This window comes from Alligator sinensis, unplaced genomic scaffold (assembly GCF_000455745.1).
Source record: "Alligator sinensis unplaced genomic scaffold, ASM45574v1 scaffold550_1, whole genome shotgun sequence".
NCBI lineage: Eukaryota > Metazoa > Chordata > Crocodylia > Alligatoridae > Alligator > Alligator sinensis.
In genome coordinates this window covers 967347-977275 of record NW_005841980.1, presented here as the reverse complement: position 1 = coordinate 977275, position 9929 = coordinate 967347, and the positions used below count along the sequence as shown (strand labels likewise).

General features: G+C 57.6%; 1 long non-coding RNA gene across 6 annotated transcripts in view; it reads left to right on the top strand.

Moving 5' to 3' along the window:
* LOC112549855 overlaps nt 1-7304 on the top strand; it is a 29711-nt gene extending 22407 nt beyond the window's left edge. For 5 of the 6 annotated variants that reach the window (XR_003093422.1, XR_003093418.1, XR_003093421.1 and 2 more), the window contains one exon: nt 5807-7304. This is a non-coding gene — a long non-coding RNA (uncharacterized LOC112549855). Of the gene's footprint in view, nt 1-585; nt 1838-5806 lie in introns of those variants that run through there. The other variant, XR_003093420.1, reaches the window with a different exon arrangement.
* Nucleotides 7305-9929: the final 2625 nt, after the last annotated feature.

Sequence of the window (9929 nt, the reverse complement as noted above, 5' to 3'; positions counted from 1 at the left end):
CATGATCAGGGGGCAGCAGGGCAGGCCCTACGAGGAGAGGCTACAGGACCTGAACCTGTTCAGCCTCCACAAGAAAAGGCTGAGGGGGACCTGGCGGCCATCTATAAACTGGCCAAGGGAGACCATCAGGCAATGGGAGAGTCCCTGTTCCCTGAGCACAACCAGGAGTAACAAGGAATAACAGCCACAAGTTGATGAAGGGTAGATTCAGACTAGACATCAGCAGATGCTACTTCACTGTCAGGGCGGCTAGGATCTGAAACCAACTTCCAAGGGAAGTGGTGCTGGCTCCTGCCCCGGAGGTCTACAAAAGGAGGCTTGATAACCACCTAGCCAGGGTCGTTTGACCCCAGCATCCTTTCCTGCCCAGGGCAGGAGTTGGACTTGGTGATCTGCTCAGGTTCCTTCTGACCCGACCAACTATGAGACTATGAGACTATGAATGCAGCCTCTCGGAGCTGGGAGGAGAAATCTGCTCTGCTCCCTGCTGCACCTGCTCCAGGGTGGACACCTGGGTTTGTCATGGCGGGGTCAGGCACGCCGGTCTGCAGTGGGCAGCTGCTTTCATTGCCCCTTTTGCTGCAGATGGTGCTGGACCTCATGTGTGGCTCTGTCCTTGGAGAGCTTTTTGCATGGGGCTATCGCTGTTTCCACATTGTGATTCCCATCTGCTGCTCCGGCTGACATTCGGGGCAGCTTTGCAGGGAAGCAGCGGGCAGCTCTTGAGAGGCCTCCCCGAGACGTGTGGAGGGTATTTGGGATGAAGACATGTTTTCCTGGGGAGGTTTCTTCCCCCCTTCCTGCTTGCCTCTCCCTGAGCACAAAACAGTTCAATCAGGCTGGTGCAGGTCTGTGAAGGGAAAGACCTTACCTAAGCTGCAATGGGTGCATACGTGCATGCATCTGTGTGTGCATGTGGGCAGTTGTCATGCTAGTCCCTGCCAAAATGGTACCCTCCTGTATCAGAGGCTCCAGCATGGGAAGGCCGAATTAGCCAGCAAGCCGTCCTCCCTTGACCGCCCATTCCCGGTCCCTTTGGGATCACAGGGCTGTGACTCCCATAGAAAGGCTCCAGCCTGGCCCGGCTGAGCTAAACATCCCTTGAGCTCTTCCTGCTTTCAGCTTCCAAGCCTGAAATAAACCTGCTTCTTGAAGCCGGGAGTAATTAAGAGCCATGTTGTACTGTGTAGGATCCATGAGCATCTCACCGGTGATATTTCCCAACAACCTCCTCATCCCCGTGGCTCCGGGAGACACAGGGACACAGAAGAACGGGCTTTCCCTCTGTGTGGAAAAGGCCAGAGCAGGAACATTAATATCCTTGATGTCCCCTTTTTGGTGACTCCTTCCCTTACAATGACCATGGGTCCCACCAGGCTCGGGGCCTGCTCGCAGTGCCCACTCCACGTGGTTGCATTGAGCCACTGCCAGGGGAAAGGGGCCAGCATCAGACAAGCCCAGAGGCAGGTGAATGCAGGTTGCAGAGGTCCTGGTGGCTTTCCCAGAGGCTCCTCTGGTTCTGGGTGGGAGGCAGGGCTAGGGGCGTTTTTGCACTGAGCTATCTGTCCCCGTGCTAACCGCAGAGGATGCAACTGCGTGGAGCTGGTGGCTGGTCAAAGGGACCTGTTGTCTGTGCCAGCCAGAGAGGACAGGCTTGTCCTAGCCCTCAACAGAGCCCCAGCTTGGGGGAACAAGAGAAGGCTGTTCAGACTCGAGGAAGCTCAGACTCGAGGCTGCTCCCTTCTCAGTGCTTTGCCTTTCTGGGCAGAAGATGGCAGCAAAGTCAGGGTAAGCCAGGCGTGCCACCTCCGCTCCTATACCCGTCTGTCTCCTTCTCCTTCCCTTTAAGGTGGATCCCAGCAGAGTGCACCGGCTTTGCAAGAGAAGGCTCTGCTGGGCCCCCTACCACATCCTGATTCCAGAGGGGACATGCCTGGGCTCTGTGCTGCCCTCCCAGGACCCCCCCACCATTGCAGAGGCAGCATGCAGGACCTCCCCCACTGAAGTCCTGGAGCACGGGAGCAACCCTCTGCGACCCAGAGTTTCCCCTTTTCCTGACAAGCCCCCCAGAGAGTAGCTTGCCCCATCAGGACAGAGACCCCAGGGTCCCCCAGCACCTGCACCCTCTGCCAAAGTCCCAGTGCCAGGGGCTGGGGCTGGAGTCCTATCTACACTAGGGTCCCGGGGAGCTGCACGGTGGGCTGAGGCTGTGGGAAATTCTCCCTTCTGCAGACACAGCCTCTCTGTCCTCTCCCCCCACCTCTCCTGGAGCTCGGCGTTATCTCTGCCGCATTGTAAGGTGGGGGAGCCGGTGTCCCGCCCCGCCTGAGCAGGCCGAGATGCAGCAACCAGCCGGGGCTGCCCTCCCTTGATTACACACAGGCTTGCTGCAGAGCCAGTTTTATCATGGGCCAAGCGCTGCTGGCTCCTTCGCTGCCTTTGTCGCTGTCCCCCCGTGGAGTCCGGAGCCGAGGCGGGCGCTGCGCTATCTCCCCTTGTCATGTGAGCAGAACTATTTGGGACCAGGCTATCGCACCAGCCGCACAGAGCAGCAGGCCAGGTGGCTGGCCTCGACCCAAGGGCTGGAGCGTGTGCTCAGCCCTGGTTCGGGCTGGGGGAGGGGGAAATGCTCCATCCTGACCCGCCTGGTTCGGGCTGGGGGAGGGGGAAATGCTAAATCCTGACCTGCTTCAGCTGCATCACCCTCTTCCAAGCTGCCCTGATGCGTTCCCAAGAGCCAGAAGCAGGCCCTGAGCCTGCCAGAAACCCTTGATGGCATCTCTGTCCAGGCCTGGAGAGAGGTCATGGCCCTCCCCGCAATCCCTTCCCTAGGCGAGTCACTCAACCGGGCTGTGCCTCAGTTTCCCCAGCTGTTGAGTGGGGCTACCTCTGCCTCTTGTGCAAGGCGTTTTGCAGGCAGGAGCACCCGCGTGTGCAGGGAGGCTCCCAGGAGGGACGGCACCGCAGGCTTGCTAGCTATTAGGGCAGGCGTCTGGCCGGGATCCATCTCTCATGCCTTGGTCTCTGCGACTTGTCTCCATGGTGACTCAGCACCATTTGGGAAGCCGCGGAGCAGCTCCTCTCCCATCGGGGCCCTGGGCTGGCCCCTTGGCAGTGATGTAGGGACGGCCTAGGTGGATGCAGGACTGCAGGGCAAGGGGGTGGCTGAGCAAGCAGAGCAGAGAGACGGTGAGCCCCAACACTGCGCAGAAGGAGGTTCAAACCCACCAAGGGGGTTGTGCAGGCAGGGAGGTTACCCACTGGCATCCCAGTATACCAGTACCACTCCTTGCTGCTGCCCAGTGCCCTATGAGCCCTTTCCTATTTTCTAGCTCAGCTTGTGGCACTGTGAAAGCCATGTCGGCCAGACCAGAGAAAGGCCCCGCTGGTCCCAAATAGGAGCATGTGTTGCACCAGGAACACACATTGTACTGGGGGAATTTAAGGTGGGTGTTGGGAAGTCCTAACCATGAGGGTGGGTCAGGCCTGGACCCAGTTCCAGAGCAAGGGGGTGGCATCTCCACCCTGGGTTCGGAGAAGGGTGCACAGACACTTGGATGGGGGAAATCCTGCCTTGCATATGGGCTGGCCTAGGTTTCCCAGCCCTCTCTGGGAGTCTATGGGAGCATCCACACAGGCAGCAGGACCCCAATGACCCTGGAGGTATAATCACACCTGCTGATGACTCTCCCTGAGCAGATCTGCCGCTCTGAAAATGCACTCATTTCTCTTGGCACCTTGCAAATAGTCAGGGGGGATCAGGACATAATCACTGTGAAACTCTGAACCTTAATAGCTGCAAACCTCCAGCCCTATAGTAGGGAGCAAAGGGAAGCTACTGGCTGTCCCGGCTTTCCAGCAATCACCAAGATGAGCCGTGAAACGGCAGCACCAAGAGGCATCATTGGGGAAGGGTGGGGAATGCTACAGCGGTGTTACACCAGGGGCATTTGGTCCATCTGGGTGCAGTGCCAGGGACATGCAAGGAGGGGAGAAGGGATCGTAGCTAAAGGGCCCGGGGAAGCTGACTCTTCCCTTCTTCTGAAGCTCCATCGAACAACGCGATCCCCCCCGCAGCTTTGTGCGGCCAGTCTGAGGCATCGGCCACCTCCTGCGTTATTGATGGCAATAATATCTTTGCTGCCACATGCTTGCAGGCACCGGGGGCCTCATTAATGAACTAAATGGCGAAATTTATGATGGGAGGCAAATAGAGGGCCAGGGCGGGGGCACTCATCATATCACAGCACTGCCCAGGATGCTGTGCGAGTCTGTGGGGGGGCCTGCCTAACACCCCCACAAAGCCGCTGATCTCGGGAGCGGGGATGTGCTGGTCCAGGGAGCTGACGTGGGTTCTAAATGGCGAAATTTATGATGGGAGGCAAATAGAGGGCCAGGGCGGGGGCACTCATCATATCACAGCACTGCCCAGGATGCTGTGCGAGTCTGTGGGGGGGCCTGCCTAACACCCCACAAAGCCGCTGATCTCAGGAGCGGGGATGTTCTGGTCCAGGGAGCTGGCGTGGGTTCTGGCAACGGGGCACGGGCAGGGCAGTCTTTTGCAGCGGGCAGATGGGCAATGGGCAGAGTCCACCGCCGCGGCCTTGTATTCTAGGGGCAGGTGCAAGTAGACTGGGATGGAAGTGCAGAGACCAGGGTTGGCCTCCCCGCGCTGGGCTGCGTCGCCTGGGTTGGAAAAGTTTGAAACTGGCAGATCCCAGGAGGGATCCCCGACCGCCGTCAGAGAGAGAGTGTCGTGACAAGGGCTCAGGCCAGCTGTGCTCAGGGCTGAGCTGAGCTCACGGGGGATGTGGGTGCAGAATAGCCATGTCCAGCCTGTTCCAAGTGTTGGGGTAACCGGCGTGTCCCCGGCACAGCTCGCGCTGCCAGCTCTCAGCACCATGGAAAAACGGGCTCTGGGGCAGTGTCTTCCAGTCCCAGGACTCGCTATCTTCCACTGTGGGTAGCCCAGGAGACAGGCAAATCCAGCCTGATCCCTGCCCTGCAATCTTACATACACTTGTGGCAATGCTGTGGCTCACACGAAATCCACTGCAGACTTCTGCAATCTTACATACACTTGTGGCAATGCTGCGGCTCACACAAAATCCACAGCAGACTCCAGGGCTCCACCCAGCCCTGGACGCTCAGATCATTTCCCTCCATGAACAGACAAATCTAGAGGCTCCAGACCCCGCAACATCCAGCCAGGCTCTTGCAGGAAACACTGCATCACATGGCTGTCTCCCTGCCAAGCACCAGTGGATGCTCCTGAACGCTTGAAAGGGAGCAAGAAAACATTAAAAAGCAAAAGCCCCATCCCTGGTGTCTAAACAACTCTGCTTCACGTAGTCTGGGCAGAACAGCAGTGAAAGCCTTCTGCCAGGCATCTTAGAAGAGCTCCTCTGTGCTGCAACGTGCATAAGGCTCTCTGTGGGCAGATTGAAACCCAAGATCCCTGGCTGCAGGGCCTGGGTGCGGTGCAGTCTCCATCGCCGGTAGCAGAAGAGGCAGAGCTCCGGAGAAAAGCAGAGACCGCACCAGGCTGTTGGCCGGCCCTGAAGAGAAAGGAAAGGCAGGATTTCCACCCAGCCAACAGGTGCATCTTCTTGCTTCCAACCGCAAGGAAATGCCGCATCTGGCACCTGCCCTGATACAAAGCTGCTCGCAGCAAATGAGACATCCCAAAATACCTTCCAGGAAACTCGTCTCCTGGAAAAGCATGCGTCTGCAGGGGATTCTGTGTGCGTGGGAGGCCTGAGTGGGAGTAGCAATTGCTTTTGAGCTCCTCTGTCTGTTCCATTAGGAGGTGTGCGCAGAGACAGCTCAGGAGATGCTCCAAGCCTTGATCTGCCTGTGTCTGTGTCTCCGGCGGAGCTGTAATGCCCTAGATTGCACCGGTGGGTGGATTCTCTTCCCTAGCTGTGTGGCTTCTCTTTCACAGCTGAAGAAACCCTTCCCCAGGAGGTCTGAGAGCCAAACCCACATTGCTGCTGCTCCAGCCAGCTCTGTATAGGACCGCTGCAAAATAAATCAGTCCTCACCGCCCAGCCGGGCACTGACTGTTGGACGAGAATAGCCTCAAAGTGCTCTTCATACACAACCGTTCTCCAGTCTTTATAGGAAGAGAGTTGATGAGCTAAAAGGCAGATGCATTTAACCTCTTTTGTGCCCTGGAGAACACGTGCCCAGTGAACACGGTGTGCCCCTGAGTCAGGCTGAGGATGGGGGTGCCAAAGGACACAAGGATTTACTAACATGGTCGGTGTCGTGACAAAAGCACCACGTGCAAAGTCTGTTGCAGTTTGGTGTGTCTGTGCGTGATGGAGAATAGCGTGCTCATCCTCAGGTCTCCGAGCAGGTAAGTGTGACAATCCCCATCGTACTGCTAAAGTGAAGGGAGATGAAGGGACTTGTCCAAGGGGATCCTGCAGGTCAGTGGCAGAGCCAGGACTGGGCTGCAGGGCTCCTGGGTCCCAGTTCACTGCTGTCTGCCAGGCCACAGTGCAAGATGGGCCTTAAGACTGGGTGCACCCACAGCTGACAAAGGTTGTGGGCTGTATCCTGCACCTGACACCAGTGTTTAGGCCTCTGGTCATGTCTTGAGTGTTTACACCATCCCTGATCCCCTTAGCCCTGCACAGCTGTCTCTCCCGGCCTGGTACAGACCCCCTCACCCATCCTTCATTGAGTCGATTCGGACCCCCACAGCCAACTTTAGGTCAAAAATAAAACTTTTATGGCTAAAACACTCTCTGTGTATCTGAAGCACCCCTGTCCCTCCCAACAAAGGGAATGCAGCTCCTCAATACTAGCACCAGAGCAGTTGTTCCCTCCGCAGCAGCCTCCACCAGATAAACCGATGACAACTTTGCTGGTTGCTTAATATACATCACTAAAAATAACATCCCTGTATTAGAGCGTGGGCATCTCCAGCTTTGAAAAGCAACTTCCCGGCCTTGGCTGGGGGTGTAGGCGGCTACCAGAGACGACGGTCCTGTGACGGTGCTCATTTCCACCGGCACCACTCCGAAACCAGAGGAAGCCCTTGATGTCCCACAAGCCTCATCTTTGTCCCTCGGAGATGCTCAGTGCTGAGTTTGCTGTCGGGTGCCGGCACGTGTGGGAGAAGCGCAGAGACAGAGAGGTGAAGAGGTCTCCTCCTGTTCTCTGTAGTGTCAAGGATAATAATGAAAACACAGGCAGGGCCCCTTCGTGCCTGCACGTGGCTTTATCTTCATCAGCCCTCCTGAAAGCTGAGTCAGGCTTGCTCCCAGGGGGATTGCAGCTGCATGGAGGTTGGCTTGCTACGGGCTGCTTCACCTCTTGAAGCGGTGGAAGGGCACACCGCGTAGTCAGGGGGCTGACGCGTGGTTGGAAAGCCCCGGGGTTGTGCTTCTCAGGCTACTGGTTTTGCTGTGCCTTGAACGCGGTGCCCATTTCCAGAAAGCAGCAGCAACACTTAAAAGCATTCGCTAAGCTATGCCTGGCGGCTGCTTCCACCTGCGGATACAGGCTGGATGCTGTTGGATTGGGGAGCATCAGCCTATAGCTGGGGGGATCCCTGCAGTTTTCAGGGGCTGGGTCACTATTTTACACCCATGTGCTGCTCTTACTAAACACTCCTGCTCTGATTGGCATGAATGAGGGGACCTGGAAAGCCAGAAAGCAGCCCCAAGGTTTGATAGGGAGATGCAGGGTGGCCCACAGCACTCCCTGGGAGACAGGAGGGTCTGGGGGACCAGGCACCAACTTTGAATTGGAAAGAGGCTTTGAAATCCCTGCAGTGCCATAGGCCTCCTGCATGACCTTGGCTAAAGCACTTGGCTCTCCGTGCCTCGGTTTCCCATCTGTAAAGGAGGCATAATAGCCCTGCTCTCCCTGGCAGGGGAGGTGTGAGAGAACCTCTGCTGCACCCCGTAAAGGGCTCAGAGACGGTGGTGGCAGGCGGTGTGAGAGATCTCTGTAACCCTCACTATGAAAGATGCAGCATTAGTTGGTTTACCTGGTTAACTCTGTGCCACTTGTTACCAGCCTCAGGGGCTGGGAGCAGGGCACAGGCAATTAGTTTGTGCACGCAGCAGTGTGCCACTGAAGTCCAGAGCGCTTGCATTTCAGGGCCCTTGCAGAGCCCATGGGCCTGGCTTTCCTCTCTGACGTGTCCCTGAGGAGCTGAACCACAGGCCACATCAGTGCTGGGACTCTGGGAAAGGCAGCTGTTGTTTCCAAAGTGCCTGGGCTGTAAGCGCTGCTCTGACAGCCTTAGCCTGGTAGGAGCAGGTGACAGCCAGAGCTGCTGGGCCCAGGCAGGGTGTTGCAGAGGCCAAGGGCAGAGCCAGTGCAGCAGCCTGCTGCAAGTAAGGGGAATTTAAGACCATGCAGAGCCCAAAAGCAATGCACAGGTGAGCATCTAGCAAAGGTGAGCTCTGCCAGGGCAGTGACGGGGCTGCAGAAGTGCCTTTGACAAGGGCTCCTTGCCCAGCCCTGCTTTCCCCCCACCCCATTCCCTGACTTCAGCCCTTACAGCTCTCATCTTCACTTTTTGGTCGCAGTCCTCAGCCAGTGTTCAACCCCAGCCTCCCGTGGGGTGACACTGAACCCGTGATGTCAGCCAGTGGGGTGCCTCCCCCCGTCCCACCCCCTCGAGCATGCAGCTTTAGGCAGACCCCAGCATAGCTTTTGGAGACGGCTATCTATGCTCAGTATGTAGGGCCCCCCCGGGAGTGAAGGCAGACTCCGGACAGTCCCCCTGGCTCTCTTGCTGCCGGTGCTGCTCCCCTGCCAGCCCCAGGTCTGGACGTCAGGGTTGTCGGGTGGGGGGAAGGGGTGACACGATGCTGCCAGCCTCTGCAGAGCTCCAGTGCTATCCGGGGTGACCTCATCGGACGATGTATGGACCCCAGCTCTGTCCCCGGCGGTGTTTATGCACAGAGGCATGCTGTTGACAGAGGTCTTTAATCCCCTTTCTGTGTGCCGGAGACTGGGCTGGGACAATAGCCGCCCGCGGCCTGCTGCTGGCACTGCACTTTACTTCATTACCGAAGCCCTTTTACCTCTGACTGGATGCCCAGCTGCTGACGGGGTATTATTACTGTAAGGCTGGGGGTTCGTGAGGCCAGCCGCGATGCTGGCTGGAAGAGGGGGAGTGCCCGGCTAGGATTTGGGGGTGCTGCCCGTGTTGGGGAAAGGCCTCTGAGTGTGTCCCCACTTCCACACTTTGGCTTGGGGCAGGCGGGTGAATCGGCCTCTGTGACCTGATGCATCCCTTGCAGCGGGCTTCCTTGTGCATAGGCATACAGCAGGCTTGAATGATGTGACCAGAGGCACCTTCCTCCATGGTCCTTTGCCTTATCCTGTGCAGTGAATGGTGCAGGGTTGCATGGGCATGGGAGAGCATGGTCTGTGGGACCCCGTACTACATGCCTCACCATGGTTGGGTGAGCTGGGAGTGCAGACAGAGCAGTGTCCTGCTTAAGGTATGCTGGAGAGCTCTATCTCTGCCACTGAAGTCCTCTCGGTGGCTGGGCATGTCCCTTAAAGCACAGAGTTTGCAGCTGGCCCATGGCGGTGCATTCATTGCTCCTCCCTTGGCGCGCAGTGTTAGGCACCTGGAACCCGGCCTGAAGCACCAGCTGCTCCCAGTTGCCCTCAGTGTCCATCGTGGCTGCACTTTGGAACCGTGCAATGAGCTATGTGCTGCTAAGGACTCCATAGGGAATTGAAACCTGGGGCTTTCCAGCAGGCCTTCGGCCTCGAGGCAAGTCAGTGGCTATGAGCGCTAAGGTGCTGCAGCCAGGAATGCTAGGGAAACACCCCAGAGAGGTGCACGCCATGTGCAGTAAAGGCCACAGGCCTCTCTCTGAATGAAGCGAATACAAAGAAATGTCGAGTGAGCCCCAGCCCCTGACAGAAGCAGGAGTCCCAGGGAG